Genomic DNA, 9829 nt, shown 5'->3' with positions numbered 1-9829 from the left:
ATTTCTGATCCAGCTATGCTGGCCTCCTGATTTTTCTTTGAACAAGATATTCTAATTCTCTTCTCTGGCCACGTTATTTGGCTTTTCCTTACGCTTGTAAAGTTCTCCTTCCTCCACTTTGGCTACTTTGTTCCATGACTTTCTTTAAGTTATTAATAGAATCCAACCTTTTATAAGAAACATTCCACAAACCCTCTTAATTACAGTGCTTTCTTTCCCTCTTTTAATTATTTCCTATTTATCCTTTATTTACTTGTTTTGTATTTATTTTCTTACATGTTTTCTTGCCCACTATAATGATAGGCTCCTTGAGGGGAGGGACTGTGCTTTATCTCTCTCTCTCTTTCTCTTTTTTTTTTTTTTTAAATATCTTCAACACAACATAATGCCTGAAATGCAGTTGGTGCCTAGTAAATATTTGCTATATTGAATCAAATAAGAAACTCTAAGTGTGAAAGAAATATATTCAGTGGAAATGACAGATAATAACTTAAGGAAGACATTTTGGAGAGATTTGATCTTCAAGTTGAAAAATCTCAAGGAAATCATAAGTAGAGGTGAAGAGGGAGAACAGTGGAAGATTCCTAGTTTAAGAGACAGCCAATAAATGTCATTGAATCTAATAATGGTGTATTGTGAGAATTAAAAGGCATATAGGTCAGCATAGCTGAATCAGAGATTAGGAAGAGGTGAGTAAAATCTAAGAAAACTGTACAAGTGGGCCAGGTCAAGTTTTGAAATGTTTTAATTGCCGAGGAGTTTATATTTGTTGATGGAGATATTGCAGAACTACTGGAGATTATTGAATGTAGGTGACGTGGTCAAATTTAGGAATTTTTAACGAACTGGGGAGAGGAGAGAATTGAAGCATTGACATCTATCACAATTCTGTTGTAACAGTTCAGACAAGAATGCATCATTATTGGTAGCTAAGTAGAAAAACAAACAAAACATATAAGAGATGTTTTGTGAAGATAGTGATGTTGTTAACCACAAATTAAATATGTAGAGTCTCTTGTTCAAAAAAAACCTCTAAAACCTATCTTCTAAATAATTGTTTTCCCATCACTAGATAAGAGAGGAATTTTCCAATTCTTTTGAAATCATAAATCCATTTAGTTATGTTAAATCAGAAGTTTGGACTGCTGATAATTTGCAAAAATTTTATTATAAATAAATTTTAGATTTTATCGAAGATTTTTTCTGCATTCATTTAAAAAGTTTTGGATGTATTTTTGGATGTTTGAATATATTTTTAATATGATTCATTATGTTGATTTTTTTTTAATGTTGAATGAACTAGTATTCCTGATAAAAATCCAACTTACTAATGATGAATATTATCTTAGATGGTGAAGTCTGAGAAGACGTCATTAATAATTTTTGAATTCATAAATAACATTATCTTGTATTTTATCTCTCATTGATTTGGGTGTTAGGGCTTTACTGTCTCACAAAAGGAATGTAGTAGGTACTTTCTAAATTTTTGAGAATAATGTATACTAATTGTTTTCTTTTAAAATTTTGTTGATCTTTGAATTCATCAAACCTGGAAATTTCCAAGTTTATCTTTTCAAAATTCCTTCTACATTACAAAAGTTTGAATCTGCTATGTAGTCTTCTTTCAGTCTCTTATTCCTCCAGTTAATGCTTATTCATTTTGTAAATTCTTATGTGGTCTCCTGAATTTCAAAACCCATTAAAATCTTATTTACCTGCATCTTGCTTCTTTCTAGTATATCAATATCAATCTTAAAATTATCCAGCTCTATGTGAGCTGTTATTTCATCAATACTTATCATGATTTCCTAAATATAGTTATGAAAGCCAATTAACATCTAAACACTTGGCAGGCTTATTGTTATCATGATAGTGGCATAATTTGTGATACAAACACTTTTAAAAAGTAAAAGAAGAAAAATCTGGAACTGAAAAGGAGATTCAAGTTTGTCATAAAACTATATTGAGCACTTATTAATTACACGGTAAGTGATGCTATAGAAATTTGTCATATAGAATGACAACAGACATTTTTAGGAAGTGATCAAAGTGTGTCTCCATCATTGACACAAAGAGTTTTGATAATTCCATCATCTATAAGAAGTTACTTTGAGACATAAAAGTCCTCTGGAACATGAATCTCATCCATCCTCTTTTCCTCTTTTAAAGTTTCCAGTTTCTTGAATGACTATTTCTGAATCACCCAGCAAGTCCTACAGAATGACTGAAAGTTCTCTTTTAATATGTCATAAAACTTTTCATAGGGCATGTCTCTATCTGAAGTCATTTCCCAGTTTTATTGTTTATATCTCCCTCTGTCAGAGGTTAAAAGTGGGCCTATATTGTAACAGTCATTTTAAAGGGCATTTTCAAAGGAGAAAATTTAGATAATCCTTGTATAAAATAAAACAAAGATAAAAATGCCTCCATAATAGAATAGTTTAAGATGATGCCCTTTTGAAGACTTAATGAAAATACAATTTGCAATTGGCCATGTTAAAGCCAGCCTTCTGAAACCATTGATCATTTTCAGATGACTTTCTCTGCCAGGCATCAAATGTACAATTCTTTTTGGCAATGGATACCACTGATTATAGCTATGTGCCTCTTCTGTCTTTTCTTTTTTTCATTATCTCCCATTTTTAAACAAGAAAGAAAGCCATTTTTAACATCTGCATCATATTTGTTAGTTTCTGATACAGATATATACAAGTAGAAAGGAGAATAGAAAAGGAGAGAGAGACAGAGAGAGGGAAAGAGACAGAAAGAGAGAAAGAGAGAGAGAGATTATAATTAAATCCATTTGCTTCACAATAACAAAGTTTCAGCTAAAAATCTGGTATATTTATATGAAATGTTTTCTTACCAAGAGATGGCCATTTTGTTATATGATTCTATAAAGTAACAAAAATACAAGTTAACTTTAGAATCCTAGAAATCTAGAATATTAGAGATAATAGCTTATTTGCTCCAGTCTCTTGTGGATTTATTTCTTAAGGAAGGGTAATTTTGGTTTTATTTCATAAACGATTTCTTTCAAGCTTCATAAATGTAGCTACTTAACCACCCATATTTTGTTACATTATCTCCATATGTTATAATAAAAAGAAGCCACATTTTCTGCTTTCATAGCTTGTTTATAAGGAACTATTTACTGCCAATTTTTGGAGCATGCTTACATATTCCACACAATATGGCAACTTCCTAAAAGGAAGCCTGTCTCCAAACCCCAGGCCTCTGCCTTTTCTCTCATGATATTTTAATTGAATTCCCAGGGAAAGAAGATCATTTCTTCATGTCAGAGATGAATCCCATTATCCTAACATAGTTTTCACTCAAAATGTATCTCTGGATGTTTTCTTTTTTTCTTTTTTAATAAATAATATTTTTTCTAATAAAATGTAAAGGCAATTTTTAACATTCTTTTTTTGAGTTTCAAATTATCTCTTTCCTTCCTTCCCCACCCCCTCCCTAAGATGGAAGAAATTTGATGTAGGTTATATATGTGCAATAATATGAAACATATTTCTGTATAAATTATGTTGTAAAAGAAGAAACAGGCCAAAAGGAAAGAACTACTAAAAGAAAAAAAAAAAAAAAGAAAGTGAAAATAGTATGCTTCAATATGCATTCAAATTCCAAGATTTTTTATATGGAAATGGATAACATTTTCCATCACAAATTTTGAAATTGTCTTGGATCATTGTATTGCTGAAAAGAACTAAATCGTTCAGACCTGATCATCACACAATGTTGCAGATACTGGGAAAAATATTCTGTTTCTCTTCACTTCACTCAGCATCAGTTCATGTAAGCCTTTTCATGTTTTCCTGAAATTAACCTGCTTGTCATTTCTAATTGTACTTCATTATATTCATATAACACAACTTCTTCAGCTATTCTTCAAATAGTGGGCAATCCCTTAATTCTAAATTCTTTTCCATCACAAAAATCTACTACGTTTTTGTACTTGTAGGTCCTTTCCTTCTTTATGTAATCTCTCTGAGATATAGACCTATTAGTGATATTTCTGGATCAAAGAATATTCATGGTCTGATTGTCTTTTAGGCATAGTTTCTGGACATTTCCCCCCAAAAAATTATGTAATTAAGAAAATAGCTTAAAGAGGTATTTAACACAGAACTTTTATGCCTACTAGGAACTCATTGTGTTAAGGTTGGCTTTTTTATAGAAATAGAGTTTAGTCTAGGTCCACCTAAATAAAATGAATGTATAAACATTATTGACAAATATCTTTGGGCAATACACATGAGGGCTAGGGATACAAAAGGGATGAAGAAGAGGAGTGAATAGCAACTCCATTTCATTACAAAAACTGCATTTGAAATTTTGAAGAGCACAAGAGAAAATTATTGTGGCAATAACTGAATAATGTAACTATTCCCTTAAAAATGAGTGCATTTAAGACAGAATTTTATGTTATTTATGCTTTACATTTTTATCTTATATATCTAGGAATAATGCTTTCTTAAATTGAAAATAAAACGCAGTGGATGATTTTGATGTCTTTCATATCTGACAAATCTCTAAGCACTCCACAGAGCCTTTCAGAATTGTTCTTATTTTTCCATTTAATTAGGAGAAGTCTTTACATGATTGGGATAGACATCACTTTAATTCAATGAGATTTGGGGAGACCTTTAGTTTACCTTCAACTTGGTTTAGTCTGTCTACTAAAATGATTTACTAGAGTGTGGCTGCTGCTCATGCTACTGTTTCTTGATACCCCAGGTAAGAGTTGGGTACAGGTGGACATCAAAGGTAATTGAACTTAACAAATGCTTGTTGAATTGACTGTAGTTTAAGATTAGTGTTCTCTTAATCATAAAGGCTCTTATTAAGAACAAAATAATGAGTATTTTACCTTATTTTTAAGTCTCCTACTTTTTATCACAGATAATTGTGAATAATAAAACATTAGTAAGAGAGCCACCCATATACAAATGTATAACTTCAGTGTAATCTGACATACTAGAGTGTCTATGACAAACCTTCAAATTTGTTATCTAACTCTGTTGTCAGCTGTCCTGCTTGATCTGAGCCTACTCTTATTCCAAAGCTAAAGGTCAATGGAATAAAAGGAAACTATTTGGACACTAGTTGAAAAAAATAGAAGTGATCAAAGGAAAAAAAAAAAAAAAACTCTGTTCTCAGAAGAAATTACTCTTTTCATAATACAAAATTATCACCTGGAGTCAACCCTTGGGAAAGAAGATAACTTTGAGGTTTAGTTAATAATAATCAAAATAATCATAATTTGTTGTTATTTTAAGTGCAAAAACTAGAAGAAAATGTACGTTCCTGGTATAATTTTTTCTCATTTTTGTTATAACAATAGAACACATAAGGGTGAATCACAAAGAAAACAAATCTCTAGCTAAGATCTTTTGTACACAGCAAACAACATCACAATATTTTTTATTATTTATTAAAAGTAATTAACTCTTTTAAAAAGCAAAATTTCATGAAAGTAAAAATATAGTTTTCACACATGGTAATAGGTGTCTAACTGATATGACTAGTGGGATGGTGGTACCCTCAACCCAAATAGAAAAATAAATTGAAAGAGGAGGTAGGTAGCAAAGAAAATGCTTTGAGATAACTGATATATTCTATTATCAATATCCAAATACAATGGGTAGCTTAGCAATGTTCCCTTTATTGTTAGCCTTCAAAAAGGCAAAAGTTAAATAAATTTTTGTCACTTATTTTGAGAATTCATTCTCTGAATCCATCTGTAATCTGATTATGAACAAATAGTGAATATTTCCAAGACATGGTATAGGGGGGGGGTCTCTGAAACTTATAGAAATCTGACCAACATATATATGGATATCATTAGTATTATTTTATAATTTTCAAAATATATTTAACTCTAATACTTTTAGGATCATACTGAAAGTCAAAAAGCATTTATTAAGGATCAGCTATTTGCCAAACATCATGTTAAACTTTGGGAAAATACATATAAGTAGAAAAAGTCTCTGCCTTAAGGGAGTTTATAATATAATGGGAGAAATAATACATAAAAACAAAGCTGGAAAAAGGAGGGAAAGTTGTAAGTTTCCCTTGGTAGGCATTGAGAAGAAAGACTAATAGCGTCAAGAATGTAATCTGGAGAAGACTATAGACATTGTTAACTTGGGCCTTCTCCTTAAAATGGATGTTCTAGAAACAACTATCAGAGGGAGGGCCATCAGGAATTGAGACAAGAATATGAGGCACCTCTTTCTAGCTTTTGAAAGCACATTATTGAATTTTCAGTGTTAATATTTAGAATTCAAAAAGTGGCAAATTCTATATATCAGAGCTTGATTTATTGCTTTGCTGATTTTCTAGACTTAAGAAAGTGAAAGAAAAAATGTTAATAGTGTATATTAAATTTAAAATTGTCTTGTGTGCATATTTTGTTTTTAAAGATCCAATTGTCTTAAGTTTACTAATATACCTTTGGGTGGAGAGTAGTTACAAAGTATAAATTCCAGGGATGAAGTTAGCTTCCAGGAAGAAGATTTTTCTGGAGCATTATATAGAAAGATCAGGAATAATGGTAGCTGGGACAGTTGTGTGGTGAATATGGCCATTAATTCTGGTAAATACATTCTAAATATTTATGTATTTCTTCTGCTCCTCAAACACTTTTAACATGAGAAAAATAATCATATCCTCAATTGATAAATGATCAAAGGATATGAACAGACAATTTTCAGGTGACAAAATTAAAACTATCTATAGTCATATAAAAAAGCTCTAAATCAATATTGATTAGAGAAATGCAAATACCTCTCAGATTGGCTAAGATGACAGGCAAAGATAATGATAAATATTGGAGGGGATGTGGGAAAACTGGAGACACTAATGCATTGCTGGTGGAGTTGTAAAATGGTACAACCTTTCTGGGGAGCAATTTGGAACTATGCCCAAAGGGCTTTCGAATCATTTGACCCAGCAGTACCATTACTGGATTTGTATCCTAAAGATATCATAAAGAAGGGGAAAGGCCCACATGTGCAAAAATGTTTGTAGCCAGTCTATTTTTATGGTGGCAGAGAACTGGAAAATGAGTAGATGCTCATCAATTGGGGAATGGATGAATAAGTTGTAGAATATGAAGGGACTGGAATATTAGTATTCTATTTTTTAAAAAGTGATGAACAGGATGATTTTAGAAAGGCCTGGAAAAATTTACATGAACTGACACTAAGTGGAAACAAGCAGAAGCAGGAATACATCGTCCACAATGATAGCAAGAATGTACAATGATCAACTGTGAAAGACTTGGTTTCTTCTCAGTGGTTTAGTGATACAAAGCAGTCCCAAAAAATTTTGGACAGAAAATTCCATTTGCATCCAGAAAAAGAAATATGGAGACTGAATGTAAATTAACAATACAACATTCTTTTTTCTGTTTCTTCCATCTCCCATGAATTTTCCTTTTGCTCTGATTTTTCTCTCTCAACATAGTTCATATGTTCATGAAGCAATGTGTTTTAAAATAAATAACCAAAAAAATTAATCAAAATTTCTTATTATGCAAAAAAGGAAAATAATTATTTTCCTCAATGCAATATGAGAGCAAACTTAAAGGAAAAAATTTTTATATAAGTTCTTATAAGTCAACACTTAGTGTTCTGAAAAAAAGAAAGAGAAAGAAAGAAAGAAAGAAAGAAAGAAAGAAAGAAAGAAAGAAAGAAAGAAAGAAAGAAAGAAAGAAGAAAGAAAGAAAAAAAGAAGAAAGAAAGAAAGAAAGAAAGAAAGAAAGAAAGAAAAAGAAAGGAAGAAAAGAAGGAAGGAAGAAAAGAAGGAAGGAAGGAAGAAAGAAAGAAAAAGAAAGGAAGAAAAGAAGGAAGGAAGAAAGAAGGAAGGAAGAAAAAAAGAAAGAAAGAAAGAAAGAAAGAAAGAAAGAAAGAAAGAAAGAAAGAAGGAAGAAAGAAAGAAAGAAGGAAGGAAGGAAGGAAGGAAAGAAAAAGAAATAAAGAAAAAGGGATAGAGGAAGGGAAAAAAGAAGGGAGGGAGAAATGGAGGAAAGAAGGAGAGGAAGGAGGGAGCGAGGGAGGAAGAAAGGAAGGAAGGAAGAAAAAAAGAAAATGTGTCAATTTATATTGTAAAACAAATAGATCTCTACTAAATCAAGGTCAAAAGGAAGATTTTATGTAATTACTTTTGAAATGATCAACAGATGAAGATGTTTTAAGGTTGTCATTGCTGTAATCTATTATCTATGCCTTTTCTGAAATGTGTTTTAGCTTCAAATCATGATTTGTGAAATTTAAATGGCATACATTCATATTGCTTCCACATATGTGCGAATTTCATGAAATAAAATTTCTGCAAAATTATTCATCCAGTTCTTCCATAATAATGCCACACTGAGAGCTGGGTCCCAGATTCAGTCCTTTATATCCCTACAGAGGATAAAAGATGAATCATTTGCAGATATTTTGGATTATACTGTTATTGGAATATGTTAACATAATTAATGTTAGGTCTAGAAATAGATCTGAAATCTAAGTCACCTGGATCTGATATAGAAAAGAGATTGAAGTGATGAAGAAAGGAAAAACAACAATAACAAAATGCCCTAGGGATTATTTGTGGCCCTTAAAAATGTAAATTTTCTGTTCTACTAAAATATGAAATGGGTGCAAAGGTACTGTTGGATTGGAATGTCCCCAACCTTTAACAGAATTTAATGATATTTTCTAGTAAATTCATGCTATCATTTCAAGGCATGCATTTTAGTTACTTGCTCTTAGAATAAATGCTAGCTTTCTGAAATGCCTGAATAATTATCTAGTAACTAATGGATAATTAGCAAATCATTCACATGTGTTCACTGAGCTTGAAATCCTTTTCAAAGGTGACATTTCACTTTCATATTTCCCTTAATTATTGTAAAGAACAACTAATATGTGTCTCTGTGTGTGTTAGTGTCTACGTATGTGTGTGTAAGAAACATTACTTTAGCATCATCCTTTTAAATATAAAGTTTCCTAAATGCTTTGGGAGATTTATTTCCAACTGCTATTAATGATATTTTTTTGGGGGGGGAATGATTTGATTAGTATTTAATAACTATATATTTCTATACTTTGTTTTTTACCAAGTAGTATAATTTTGACTTGAAGGATCTGTACAGAACATTGAGATGATAATGCTTTTCTTTAGGGAAGACAAATTTCTATCTAATAACCATTTAAAAAAAATAAAGCCAGACTTCAAAGAATAAGTATAGCACTACTAAGAAGAGATATAAATTATTCCTTTGCAGTGGAAATTACAATATTATCCATGAATGTCCAGATTATCAGACATCTATTTAAATCATAAAGTTTTCCATGAAAAAGTATATTTTTAGACTATTGGAGCTGAGTATTAAAATTAAAATTCATCTTTCCTTTGCCAAAATGAATTTTTTCAGTAATATAAGTAATTGTTTATTTTTTTAAATGGCTTGCTTCCTCCAATTCACTTTTCCCTATTCCCAATCTTATATTGAAAATGTCAATAATAGAAGTAGTAGTTATGATTTATATATACATATATATAACTCCTTTTGTCAAAATGACTCTTTCATAAATACTTATCTATTTTAATTTTAAAAAATAAACAAAATAAAAAAGAACCATGATGGAATAATATAATGACCATTCGATTTAAAGTTTTTTTTTTTTTTTTTTTTTTTTTTTTTTTTTTTTTTTTTTTTTTTTTTTTTTTTTTTTTTTTTTAATAATAAATTTTATTTTATTTAATAATAACTTCGCATTGACAGAATCCATGCCAGGATAATTTCTACACGACATTATCC

This window comes from Antechinus flavipes, chromosome 3, assembly GCF_016432865.1.
Source record: "Antechinus flavipes isolate AdamAnt ecotype Samford, QLD, Australia chromosome 3, AdamAnt_v2, whole genome shotgun sequence".
Classification (NCBI taxonomy): domain Eukaryota; kingdom Metazoa; phylum Chordata; class Mammalia; order Dasyuromorphia; family Dasyuridae; genus Antechinus; species Antechinus flavipes.
The sequence above is the reverse complement of the archived record's forward strand: the minus strand, read 5'-3'. Positions refer to the sequence as shown.